We start from the raw sequence: 14,763 nt of genomic DNA on the forward strand, positions 1-14,763 counted from the left end.
ATACCCACTTGTTTTAGTAGACCTGTTCCTACTTCTTCTCGAGTGACATAGTTCTGGATGATGATGCAAAGGCATCGCAGGGGCATAGAGTGGGAGCATACGTGCCAATCTACCCATCTTTCACCAGGCTGCATTAGTGGTATCTACAGTTTTTATATCTCTGGAATGAAGCAGGGGCCGGCGATGTGTTAGGATAGCATTCAGCGGTGTTGGATGTGCATCACCTTCCTCTATTGCCACGTGTGTTAGGTAGGGGACAGGATGATACCAGTAATGCGCATATTGCGCTTGCGTACATAAATAATAGAGAAGAAAATCTGGAACCTTGAAACCCCCTCTGGAGTAGGGCAGGACAAGTGAACGCATCTCAATTCGGGCTTGCTTACCCGCCCATATCAGTCGTGTTACCATAGCATTCAATCTGTTAAATACAGCTGCTGGAGGTGTGTTCGGGATATTATTAAAAAGATATAGAAATTTAGGTAAAATGACCATCTTAACAATGGCCAGGCGATCCGGTAATGTTAATGGAAGTTGAATCCAGCGCCCTATTTTGTCCTCCATTGCACTAATCGCTCTACCATAGTTAGTACGAATTACTACTTCTGGATCCCGGTGGTACCAGGCGCCTAAGTATTTGACTGGGTCTGACTGCCACTCAAGAGGGAACTCTGTGAGGTGCGGTCGCATGGTGTGGAGTGTCGGTCGAATTTGACATATTCTCTCAGCAAAGGATGTGTATCGGGGTCACATACATATAACACCATATCGTCTGCATATAGTGAGATATGTAAAAGTCTCAGTGGGAATTGAAGCGCTGAATAGTGGTGACCTTGCCGTATTTTGCACGGCAATGGCTCAAGGGCTATTGCAAAGAGCAAGGGGGATAATGGACATCCTTGCCTTGTTCCCCTCGCAATCGGTATGGCATCTGTTATATATTTATTAACTTTGATTCACGCTGAAGGCGCTGTGTAAAGTATTTTAACCCACTGAAGGAAGATGGGCAGAAACCCCATTCTTTGTAATACAGTGTGAAGATGTGAGAAAGTGCCATCTTTCTTGCACTGGTATGCCCCCACTTTTTTCTGACTGCTGATGTGCTTTGACTGAGTGTGCCCTGGGCTCCTGCCAACCAGTCACCCAGGGCCTGTGTTCCTTCCCTAAAACTGTGTTAAAGCTAAAACCCAATTGGCATCTCTGGCCACATGTCAGCCCGTAGTAAATGGTACCCTAGGTACCCAGGGCATGGTGACCATAGAAGACCCCCAAGGGCTGCAGCACTTATTGTGCCACCCTTAGGGGCCCTGTACCCTGGCACCCACACACTGCCTCTGCAGGCTGAGTGCCTAAGTACAGACCTAAACAAAGAGTCGACATGGCACCCATCCTTGTGTGCCATGCCCTGGCATATGTCAGTCACCCCTCTAGCTGGGTGCCCTATGCCAGTGGTGTGGGCACATGTGCATGAGCCCTGTGCCCCAACAGTACCCAGGGCCATTCCTGGGCACTGTAAGTGCAGTGATGCCATTAAGAGTATATGGTGCTGTGAGGTCGACATTACGAACTCCACAACACCATAATGGCTACACTGAAGACTGACAAGTTTGGTATCAAACTTCTCAGCACATTAAATCCCCACTGATGCTAGTGTGGGATTTAATGAAAAATGCACCACAGAGGGATTCTTGGAGATGCCTTCTGAAACCTAACCACAATCCACGTCTGGACTGAGAGGCTGCCTAGAATGCCCCCCATAAGACATGTAGCTGGACCCCTGGGTGGAGAGCCCCCCCGCTCTCATGGGCATGCAAAAATGGACATCCTGGGCGAGGTGCTAGGTCTCCTCCTACAGGATGGGCAAGGGGAAGCTTCAAAGGCCTGCCGCCTCTGTGAGCTTCTCCAGACAATTTGCTGTACCCAATGACTGGCCCCCACCAGTCTTGACCCCGGGAAGACTGGCGGGAAAAACTACGTCAGGAAGTCACGAAGTGGGGTGTGCCAGCCTGTGCCAACCCCACCCCTCAGGTAGGGGAAACGAGGTGAAGCACGACCCCGGGCTCCGGCTATCTTGAAGATGGGGAGCCCTGCCCAATCACAGCTAGGCTCCTGCCCCCCTCCCACAGGAGAGGAGCAGGCTTGGAGGTGTACCCACCCCAGGGCAGGAACCGATTGGTCCCTGCCTTGCTCTATCTGTAACGCCCCTAAATCCTGTATTTAGGGGTCCCTAAACCTTCCTTCCTCAGATCCCGATAAGAAAAGAAGAAAGAAGATCAAGAAGAAGAAGACCCGCCGTGCAGCTGCTAACAACAGGACGACACCCACTGACTTGGCCCCAGCCCTTCCGGCCAGTCGATCCTGGAACCTGCTCCTGCTTAATCCCGGCGACTCCTGCGGACAGCAACCTTGGAACACCCGGAGGACCTGCCTGCCTAGACCCTCTTGAAGACTGGGACTCCCATAAGCAGAGGCTCTGCTCCAACAACCAACCCCAGGTGCCAGCCAGGAAGCTCAAGACTTGCCCACTCTGCACCCGCCGAGCCCGGCCAGTGCCCGAGTGATCCAAGACCACGAGGACGTCCCCCCCCCCCCCCCGGCGACTGGGACCCGAAGTCCAGTGCCCAAAGACCCTCCTTGACGAACCAGACGACGCCTGCAGCCTCAGAACCAGGGCCCCCTCCAACAGCTAAGATTTCCCGACACCCAAAGACACCCCTGCACCCAGCGCCCTGCGACCTCCTATGGCTCCCTTTGGGGTACATACCTCTCGTCAAGGATCCCAACTTACGTCTCGAATGGTGGTCGCACCTGAAGAATCACCGTCCCCGAGTCTGCAGCCTTTGTTCCCTTTTTATATTTCCCATTGAATAACAATGAGCGCACGACGGCTCAAAGGCACCCTGCACCCAGCCGCCCGAGTGCCCCTGGCAGCGCAACCTGTGCCCTATCCTACTTCCATATTTGCCCTGAGCAAGTGACCAGGAGCCGAGCTCCCACAGCCGCGTGGCCTGCTAGCCAGCAGCCACCAACCGGAGGCCCCCTGCCCCTTATTGGAAAACACTGTGCCTAACTACCTCTGCACCCGGCCGCTGAGGGCGAACCAACTGTACCTATCTAACGCTGGGGGACCCCTGCATCTATGCCCAGAACCTTAACTTCACCAGCCGAGTACTCACGAGGAAACCGGTAACTCACTTACCTGCCATTGGATAACATTGACTGGTTTGACTCGAAAAATCTTCCAAGTGCCTACTTTTGAAAACTTCAAATATTCCTATAAAATCAACCGAGTAACAAATTCTGAAGTACTCATCTGTGATCAGGAGAGAAGCCAGTACTGTACCTTGTAGCCCACTATTGAACCACAAAAGTAATCCGAACCGGGTTTACCAGTAATCTGTATTTTCTCCATAGGAATCCATTGTCGACTTTTCTATGAAATTTCTTGTGTCTGCATTTGAAAACTTGAAATATTCTTTAAAAATCCTACGAAATACTGAAACGTAATTACTTACCTGTCTTAAGTTGAGACCCCAGTGCTGGATTTAGGAGCCCTGTACTGGATTACAAAAGTAATGAGATTTACCAGCAACCTGAATTTTCTCCCATTGGATAACATTGTCAGATTTTTATTGAAAAGTTTCTAGGTGTGAACTTTTAAAACAGCATTATATTCCTGAAAAATCACTACAATAACTAAAACGTTTATACTAAATTGTTTTCAGCTTAGACCCCAGGATTGAATCTAGGATCAAGTCCTGGAACTACCAAAGTAATCTACAAAGTAATCAACTGAACTTATATGATGAGTACCCATTGAGTTCAATGCTAAAGTGGGTTTAGATACAGGGGTTGCAGTAGGCAACACAATTCTATTGTGTTCACAAAGTTTATTGCCTTGCTGCAAAGTACTTATCTGAGGCCTCATATTGAGAGCAAAATATTTTGATACCTGTTGGTTCTAGAAATAAAACATGTATATAAAAACAACTGGCCTGGAGTTCAGTCTTTGAGTGTGTGAAACCTTTTGCTGAGTGTGTAAAACAAATGCTTTACACTGTCATCTGGTACTGCCTTACTGCTCGACCAAGCTACCACTTTAGAGAGTAAGGTCACACCTAGCTTTAACCTCTGTTATACCTCTGGGGGTTGTGGACTCTATACACACTGTACTTTATTCTGGTCCAGTATATATAGAGCCACTTTCTCACAGAAGATAGGGCCATTCAATTGAATCAAATGCTTTTGTAGCATCTAAAAGGACTGCAGCAGCCTTCGTGTTTGGGGTCAAGTAGACTATAGTGCAAATAGTGTTCTGGTGTTATGGGCTGTTGATCTAGTGGGTATAAATCCCGACTGGTCTGGTAGTATGAGATTAGTCCTTAGCGACTGTAGCATTTTTGCAAGAAGTTTGGACAGGATTTTTGTATCAGCGTTGATTAAGGACAGTTGCCTATATGAGTCACATTGTTCTGGGTCTTTATTCGGTTTTAAGAGGGCAATGGGCATGGGTTCTCTCAGTGTAGGAGGTAAAATCTGTTTGTCATGGGCTTCTCCGTACATTTCTACAAGGTAAGGAGCCAGCTGCTCAACAAATGCCTTATAAAATTCACAGGTGAAGCCATCTGGGCCTGGCGCTTTACCATTTGGGAGTGATTAATTACCTCGTCTACTGTTACTGGCAGGGATAGATATTCTCTTTGCGTGTCCGATAGCCATGCTATCGCCACATCCTCCAACTATGTCATGATTTCAGACGGTGGAGCAGTGTTTTGTGAGGCATACAGTTCACCATACATTCCCATGAACGTGCTCAGTATCTTCTGTGTATCGTTTTGGAGCTCACCGTTAGTATCATTTACTGCCAGGACCGTTTGCGGCATGTAGCCAGAGCAAAGTTTGTTCTCAGTTAACCAGTTTTGAGTAAACGTTAGGGTAGTGTTGAGTGAGATGAGGTCTTCTGGGGATGAGATTTTCAAATAGAGTTGTGTGTTGTCGGCATACATGTGGAAAAGAACACCCGTGGAGTTTAGAGCGTTTGCTAATGGTTCCAGGAAAAGGTTGAAGAGGATAGGAGAGAATGCAGAACCTTAGGGGACTCCCATGATAACTGGGGAGGGCTGGGAGAGAGAGTGATTTGCCTTGACTCTTTGAGATCTGTGGTAGAGGAAGGACGAGAACCATTGTAGCACCTGATCACAGAAACCCATCCTGTTTTGCAGAATGGATAGGAGGTTGTCATGATTAACTGTGTCGAAGGCAGAGGAAAGGTCAAGGAGGAGCAAGAGGCAGGATTAGTTTTGATCGAGCTTTTTTAGAATGTCATCCATAACATGAATGAGGGCCGATTCGGTGCTGTGCAGTTTCCGAAAACTGGATTGATGCTGATCTAGGAGTTGGTAGTTCTAAATGTGTGCACAGAGTTGGGATTGAACGCATTTTTCAAGGAGTTTCGCAAGGGTGGGGATGTTGGAGAAAGGTCGGAAATTATTGAGGTTAGTCTTCTCAGCGTTAGGTTTTTTTAGTATAGGAGATACCTGTGCTGCTTTTACGCAGTCGGGGATTGTGCCTTGTGATAGAGAAGTGTTTACAATCCTTGTCCAGGTGGGGATGAATGCATTCTTGATTTCCTTGAAGATGGACGGGGGTAATGGGTCACTGAAGTGGTTGGATGGGTTTATATTCAGGAGGATCTTTTTGATGTCTTGTTCACTAAATGGTGTAAATGTACACCAAGACGCATTGTTCTTGGCGTTCTGGTGGGTAGAGTTGAGCTTATCTAAGAGGACGAGGGGTGATGCTGCCCTGGAGGCGAGCAGTTAAGACTTCTTAGAGGCGAGGTCATTGGAGATGAGTTTTGATTTCTCAATGAAGAAAGCAGTGAATTCGTCACAAGAGGGTGGGCTGACTCCGGGTTCCGAGAGGTTTGGACCAGCAACTGATTGTTGTTTGACCACTTCGAAAAGTTGCTTGGGGCGGTTTGCTGCTTGATCCAATTTATGTCTGAAGTAGTTAGCCTTGGCGCTCTTGATTTGTTTGTAATAGAGGCTCCTAACATCTCTTAAGAGTTAAAGTTGGTCCGAGGAGGGATTTGATCTCCAGGAACGTTCAACTGCCCTAAGGTTGCGACGTTCCGTGTTTAAGTTTTCATTATACCAGGGTTTGGATTTTTGTTGAAGCATTTTTAAGTTGGATTGGCGCAATGTCATCCATGATGTTGGAGATGGTCGAATTGTAAGAGTCAGTGAGTAACTGCACCTCAGTCAAGTCAGCTTGGGAAGAGAGGGCAGATGTACACTGAGCAGCTAACTCAACAGAGTTTATTGATCGCAGGTCCCTTTTCCATATCTTACTTTTCGTTTGATGAACCTTCCTCAGCAGTACCTCCTTGTTGATATAAAAAAGGATGCAGTGGTGGTCTGACCAGTCACATGGAGTAATGGAGTCCAGGGTGACTGTCTGCCCTTTTGAGATAATGAGGTCTAGAGTTTCTCCTTTATTATGAGTTGGTTGGTCACAGTGCTGAGTCAGCTCATGATCCTTTAAAAAAACGTTAAGGCTGGATACCGCAAGGTCTTTGGGGTTTGCCCAGTGAAGATTAAAGTCGCCAAGGAAGATTTGGGACACAGTTGAGACAACATTGCTAGAAATTATTTCCATTAATTGCTCAATGAAGGGGAGATTGTATCCCGGGGAGTGGTAGAAGGTGTGAAGTCTGCAGACCAGCAGGTTCTTACTAGAGATGCTGAGACAAAGATATTCACATGAGGAGGGCGCAGAGGACTCAACCAGAGAAATTGAAAGTGTGTTCCTATGAATACATGCTAAGCCCCCACCCAATTTCAGAGCTCTGTCTAGCCTAATAATCTCATGAGTAGGTGGTACTAGGAGGTCTAAAATAGGCGTGGAAGCGTGATTTAGCCAGGTTTCAGTGAGGATGATAATGTCTAATTCCTCGAGTTGGATGAGGTCGAAGATATCAGTGGGGTGTTTGCTGGCTGACCTACAGTTTAGAAGTACACATTTAAGTCGTAGGGGATTTGGGGTGGAGGGATTCTGTGTGACGTTCACATGCGTGAGATTGACCTTATTGCGGCCTCTAAGATTGCAAGGAGGTTCTCTATTTGGATTAGAAAAGATGGATTGTATTTGTCTCGGCAGGCTCAAGTTGGGGTTGAACCAAATAGGGTAAGAATTGAGCAGGTCCTGTAGCTCTATGGACTCAAGGTTTGTCTAATATCTTCTAGGGCGAGAGGGGTCGTTAGGCAGGGGAATGGATTTCAAGAAGGAGGAGGCTAGAGGCTTGTCCATGGGATTTCTATTGCTAGTGGGAGCTTTGGACACATTTGCTGCGGAGATGAGGAAAGAGCTGATATTCCGTCATGACATTTCTAATTTCACTTAATGTCTTTGCGTCGTGCGTGCGTTCAAATTCACATTCAATTCCAGTGCGCCCAGTGTGGCCTACCGCTTGCTAAGTTGGCTGCGTATATCTTTTAATATTCCTCCATTAGTGCTAATAGACACACCCCTTATGGTGGCTTTAAAGGCTTGCTAGTAAACCAAAAGCGAGAGAAAGGGTAGTAGACCAAGAAGGTCGGGAGTGAACTCCTGGTCCCCTTAGTTCAATGTTCCAAACAAATGGAGGAGTACCCCCTGAGTGTATCTGATACCTCTAATCAGTAAGGTATCCAGGTGCATGCCTTGCAACCCAATCTGGGACAACCTTTGTCCTTAGAAGACCCCTCACTCACTAACCTAGTTGGTGACATAGATGGCGTCGCATGTGTACCAGTTCACAAGCTGCACAGTTATGAGTGGCAACAATTCTGATGGCAGTATATGTCTGTTACACAACAGCACGTATGTCTGCGTCTTCTATGACTCTTATATTGACAACCTCGACAACGTGGTTTCTATTCACAAGGTGCACCGCAAATATTATTTGTCATGTCTGTATGTACAATAGTATGTCGTCCCAACCCCATCCCTCCTTCTTTTATCTTTATTTTCACAGGTTTTTTTCCAACATCGTGGAGAACACCACATTTTGAAAAAATCACCAATTTGTGATTTTGGAATTTGAAGTAGGCGTGGGCAGGGTACACCTTAGCGTGTGTTTACCACCCAGCCTACACTACACTGGTCCTGAAGAAAACCTCACAAACTACACGAAGGTTGAAACATGTAGACTTATATGTATATTTTTATAATCACTACACTACTCTTTTCGACACCACAGCCTACCTAATTAGGCAAAGGTGTCTCACATTATTTTACCTGTTGTCCAATCACTCCAGGATACATTCTACGAGTGAGTAGTATTGTGACAACTTTTAACCACTCTCTTAAATCTCCTAGCACATATAAAAACAAGAAACCAGCTCCACTGTAGTCAGGTGTCGAAGCACACCAGGATGGCACTCGGCTGTCCGGGTGGGACCCCGATGATGAAGCATGTCACCAACTAGGTTGGTGAGTGAGGGGTCTTCTAATGACAAAGGTTGTCCCAGATTGGGTTGCAAGGCATGCCCCTGGAAGATTTATAGTCAATAGCACCGGATTATGATCAGATAGGGTTTTAGGCAGGTGATGTATGTTACGTGTCCAGGACGCTATTTCCTCTGTACCTAGCCAGTAAACAATACAAGACCAGCTGTTATGTATCACTGAGGTATGAGTGGCCTCCATACACCCAGGGTATCGGGCTCTCCAAAGATCGATCAGGCGTGTTTCAGACATAATATCTTGCAAGACTCCCACCGCCCGTCTGTGGTGGTTCTTTGAGGCGCCTGATCTGTCCAAGTTGTCATTCAAAGCAATATTTAAGTCTCCTCCCCAGAGTAGAGTCAAGTCAGGTAACTCATTAATTTGACACCAAATCATTTTATAGATGTGGGGGTCATCCACATTTGAGCCATGCGTATTGATCAAAGCCAGTCGCTGCCCCTGAGTCGTCCCGTGATAATAACATATCGACCCAGGTCATCTATGATAGTGTTATCTTCACTAAATTGTGTCCCTTTTTTTATATAGATCATGACGCGCCTAGAATTTGTAGAGTATGAGGAGCTGTGTGTTGTTTCCGCCCACTTGTTCCCAATATTACTCCTGTGTGTAGGGGCAAGATGGGTTTCTTGGAAGAGGGCAATATCAACATGAAGTCTATCGAAATATGCAAATATCTGGCAAATCTTTTTCGGGTTATTAAGCCCTCTAACATTCAAAGTCACCAGATTTAGGTGCGCTGGTTATAATCGATCTTTAGGCGATGTCATAAGTTATCTTATAATGTAATGCTGTACAGTTCTCGTAATTTGTGCATCTAGTGTTGCTATTAGAAGCCTGGCAACAATAAACAAAGTGGAATCAACCTGGATACAAAGTGGAATCAACCTGGATATCCGCAATGCATCTCAAATACCGCAGTCTTCGTAACATTTACCAATCCCATCCCGCCCAACCCCCTCCCACTTTGGCATCCCAACTATGTCAAAGACAGACCCCTAAGTGAAATAACAACAGAACAAAACTCATGTTGGGGAGCACCCACCTGGGGCGTTCAGCCAAGTGCACACAACTCCAGCCATCTTAGTGATGTGGTCAGGTGTTTTGTTACTAGTGCAGATATAATATTACCCTAAATATGCCATCTATCGCAGGCTGTACAGTTATTATTCGGTCCTGGCAGTTGTACAGCTCCTACATTCCTTCTGAACTTACGTAGGTACATACATTAGGGAATCAACAAATACGATATAACAATCCGCAAAAAGTAGTCTCAGCTACAGTAATTGTGGTACGCATATCAAATCTGTAGTAGTGTTATTGCTTTACATATGTAAACATGTCAAGCGCCCTAATGTCTACTGCATTGTAATTTAACATACATGTGTCTAGCGCAACCATAGGGCAGTAGCTACAGTGAGCAGACAAGGCTGTCCACATGCTCAGCGTCCATGTCCTCTGCCTAGATTATATCAATATATGCATAGTCCATACATTACCACCAGTAGAGATCAGCGCATTGTGCCCTTTCAACAGTTAGGCTGAGTTTCGTAGGACGCCCTAGCCGCAGGATACTATGCACAGGAAAGACATCTATCTCTCTGAGGGAGCAGCGATAACATGTAATCGGCCTAGTGGTACCTCATTGTATTCCATATAGTACGCGATATCAGTTGTCCCGTGCAAGATGACAGCTCCTGTAGTTAAGTCCAGTCTCTCCAGCCATCCGCTGCGACATTAGTCCAGGGAGAGTATACCAGCCATTTATGGGTTATTCGGAATCCTGGCCATGTTCAGTGCGTTTTTGCTCTTTATGCTTGTTCATTACCTTTTTAATGAAGTCTTGTGCTGCTTTTGGCGTCTGAAGGATCGTGGGGCGCCCATCATATGTCACCCTCAGCCTAGCCGGGTAGAGCATCGCATATTCTACACCCAGCTCACGCAGTTTCTTTTTAACAGGATTGAAGTCTTTACGTGCTATCTGTACCGCCATCGTAAAGTCCAGGCAAAAGGCCAGCGTATTGCCCTGGTAGGTGATTTGCTGCTTTTCCCTGGCCATCCTTAGAACTGCGCCCCGGTCCCTATAGTTATGGACCCTGGCAATGATGGGCCGTGGAGGAGCACCCGGCGGAGGCCTCAGGGTCAGTGACCTGTGTGCATGCTCTACAATTAGTACCGTCGAGAAGTTATTGGCGCCAAAAATGTCGCGCAGCATGTCCTCCACATATGCTTCCATCTTCGAGGAACATGGTGGCGGCAGGCTGAAGGCTGCTGTGGGCTCCTCGCTCTGGAGGCACCACAGGCAGTTTTTCATATGAATTTTCCCTATTAAGGAGCAGATTTTTCTGAAATATGCGGTGAGGAGTGGAGGGGAATGTTCTGGGAGTAGTATTGAAGGCATTTCTGAGTTTTCTCTCCGTGTTTGTGCTTTCTTCGGAGGTTTGCGGTGAGCGCTCTCGGGCGCTAGGACCCCAGGGGGAATGCGCGAGCGGTATTACGCTAGGAAGCGGAAGACGGAGGAACTGGATCGAGCTGGCGTTTGCGTCTGCTGGAGAGTTGAAGTGGTGGTTGTGGCGAACACGGGGCCCTGCTTCGGTCTGACGAGGAAAGGCGAAAACAAGAAACACCTCGAGACCAAGGTTTTGAAAGTCGAAGGAGTCTTTGGCACCCTGGGAGAAAATGAAGGATCCTCTCTCCGACAGGGTGCCTGTGTATCTGGAAGGGCACACTAAAGAGGTTTTGTGGCTGTAGCTTATGGGAGGAGCTTAGAGTGGGCTGCTTGCTGCCCCTGGTTGTCCACATGGTTTGTGGGAGGCGCGTAGGGTCAACTGGCCTGGCTGCATTCAAGGGTGCTGGCGGAATCAAAAGCCCTATTGACACATTGGAGCTGACAAACCCAAGGAGCATGCTGTGACCCTGCTGTTTAAGTCCTCGAGGGCTGAGACACCTTCTCACCGTAGAGGAAAAACCAATCGCAGGGCCTGTCCATCAGGGAAGATTGGACTTCCCTGGAGAGGCTCCTAGATCTCATCCAGGCATGTCTCCAGTGTCACACTGGTGCCAATTATCCGACTAAGGCAATCTGAACTATCGAACCACAGGAAATGTTCCTGCAGTACTGCCATCTTGAATGGCTTGAGTAATGGGAGATGGAGGTAGAGATGGAGGCTATAAATAAAAGTTTAAAGGACAAATTGGTACACGCCGACACGTCCAGGAGTAAAAACACAGTCAATCCGAACTTTGCTCTCATTACCGCCCATCAAAGGCCATCGGAGGTGTAGCAACTGTTCCTCTTGAGAAAGCACAATAGAAGGTTCCATCTTTACCTATGGCAACAAATTTGTAAAACATGAAACATTCACCAACTGCAACACTCACAATGTAATATACTGCATGACGTGCCCATGCCCTAAAGCCTACGTCGGAAAAACTACGCAAGCCATCAAGAAGCGTATTACCCAACACCAATCAAGAATCCGCTGCAAAATCATCAGTGCGCCAATGGTTACAGACTGCATGGAATACCAGCATGGCCCCAAGGACATCAAATGCATTGTATTAAAACATGTGTCCGGAAAGAACATGGACAACCTATTGTCCAGATTCGAAGCCAAAACAATTATGTACCTTAACACCATGGACAACGGAATGAGTGAGATAAACCACTGTGTGTAGCTTCTCACGTAGCCCTTCTTTCCTCCCACTTCTTAAGTCTGATTAAATAACTTCGAGTAGTTTTCAATAGTTTATGGAATAATAAGAAACATGGTCCCTATACATGTAAGGAAGCAGAGCAGGGTTGTCCCCGTGGTGTGCTTTGGGGTCTCTAATTAGCCCTTTACCCCACTTAACAATAATATCCCAATTTAACAGATAATATACGGATTAGGCAGCAGGCTCAGCTCCTGTGCGTGAAGCTCCATGCTGACTATAAGGAATGAGCATTACCAAGAGAAGTGGTCCCAGGAGCACTAAGTGTCCCTAGTCTTAACCTGCCAATCTACGATCCCCTCTTGAGCAATATATGAAGTGGTCCCAGGAGCACTAAGTGTCCCTAGTCTTAACCTGCCAATCTACGATCCCCTCTTGAGCAATATATTTCCACAAGGTAGCAGCTCCTCCCCGAGTGTGTCTAGTGCCGTAGCTACCATAATGCATCAACCACTCCAAGCTAGGCAACCCCATGCACTCGAGAAGTAGGTACATCGGCAAGTCCGAGATGCATGGGCTAATGGGTGTACGGTATATTTAAATACACACTGCAATCGAGCGCGACACTATTGTACACAACAAACAGTAGTTTCCCTGTAAGAACGCTCAGCCTTTTGGCAAGAAGGCAGAACTACGTCAACGGCAGGCACTAGTAGATCTGCTTCAGCGGTGGGAAATACTTTCTGAACGCAGCGGATCCTTTGAAGTGGAGAAGGGAGCCAGTGCCCAAGCGGGGATAAAACCAGCGATTTGTTCCAGTTTCCCCGTATTTCCCCCATAGCATTGCCGCGTGATAGCATTAGGACATCCCTGAGGGCACCGCGTCCAGAGGCACTTGAGTGCTGGCACGCGCCTGAGACGACCTCCGTGAGACCTGCATGTTCCCCAAAACAGGACGCCCAGGTACATGCAATTTTTTCTCACTTTGCTAAATTCTGGGGCGGTGTTGCACGTAAATCTACTAAGCTGCATGTATACGCCAACCATGAGATAACAATATGCGCCCTCACCGTGAACAGAATAACAGCAGCTAGGAAAGTTTAATACCACTTGAGCCATTGCACCAGGTTAAGACTCCTTGCTCCCAATACCGCAGAACCAATACTTTTCCCTACCACCTTCCCGGGGTCAGGCCCAATAGAGTTTAGTAGAAGGCACCCTGGGAGCAGAACAGCGTAAAAGTAAATCATGCCGGTGTGATGCTCCACACAGTAGTCGCCATGTTTAAACCGGATTTCTTCCAACCCAGGCAATTTGCAGAACACAGAACAAAGAAGCCTCTTGTTTCCTTAAAATCGGAACTGGTATGTAACACTCGCGCTGACGATTCACCCTCAGATGTAAACATCACATGTAGAAATACATTCTCACTAGTCTTTATTTTTTAACCTACACAGGCACTAGAAGTCCTCCTTGAGAAAGACTTCTCCCTGATGAAGACCTTTGTCTTAAGAAACGCCAACTAGAAGGTCGAAACGTGTTGGATACATTTTTCAGAGAAGCCAGCTGATAAAACACAGTATAAACCCTTGCCCAGCATTTGGGCACTATAGAGCTTACGGTGCACGGCCCTATACCGGGTGCCATACATTGCAGCGACCTCCCAACGAAATAAAAACAATATTGTAACGTGAGGACCTTAATGAGAAGAGTCCCCGTATTGCTACCTAAAGGAGTAGGACTATCATTTGCCTGGACACTGTATAGTTGTTGGTGCTTGTCAGCATCATTGTATTTATGTTTGTACTCTGCACAGTCTTATGTCTAATGTATAGGTATGAGTTTAATGTGATTATGGTTTCAAGTTTGTTTATATATTTTACATGTGAAATAAGGCAATAGATTATTTTGTTAGTGAGTCCTGCACAGGGACAACATGTCTTAGTTCAAAATATAACAAAAATGTTATTTGCATCTAGTTACTAACCAGGGATAAATAAAAAATCCACCTGGTGCAAAAAGAAGATTTATATTTATGGTGTTAGAGGTATTGTGCTTTGAACATAGTTGAGGATTCCCTCCTCTGACTCCAGAACAGAATAATTCCCATGTTTTTTCATCGTATCAAAGCCAAATCAGGTACAGAGCAGTTGATACCACAATGTAACAGTTTATAAAGTTCTGAAATGTGCAGCACTAAGTTGTTATGGTCACTGACCAAACAAAGGTTGCAAAGGTTTCTTGCAATAAGGGGTTTTGCACCTGGGGCATGGGGTGTCTCATATTTTCGAACTACCATCCCATCCCCACTGCAAAGTCATTCTTGTAACAAAAGAAACACATAGAACCAAGGTGACTATTTTTGTTACACCGAGTGGCAATGTCCAGATGAAGATTTTCTTTACTCTTTGATGAAAGTCCCCTAAGTATTCTTTGCATTACTCCTGAGGACCGCCAGATCATACATTGGAAGACAATAACGAGGTGAAGTTCGAGTCAGTGCTTTGTGGGCTTCAGGTTAGTGATGAATATGAATGGGTGATCGTAATAGGGCTGGGTCCACCTGGTCTATGTTCTGGTCTCCTTTAACTTAAAGCACTA

General features: G+C 46.5%; 1 protein-coding gene across 1 annotated transcript in view; it reads right to left on the reverse strand.

Annotated features, from left to right (window-relative positions):
• Positions 1-14,763, reverse strand: part of HAUS4 (HAUS augmin like complex subunit 4) — a 288,206-nt gene that overhangs the window by 69,191 nt on the left and 204,252 nt on the right. The window lies entirely within an intron of this gene.

Source organism: Lissotriton helveticus, chromosome 5_1 (assembly GCF_964261635.1).
Source record: "Lissotriton helveticus chromosome 5_1, aLisHel1.1, whole genome shotgun sequence".
Lineage (NCBI taxonomy): Eukaryota > Metazoa > Chordata > Amphibia > Caudata > Salamandridae > Lissotriton > Lissotriton helveticus.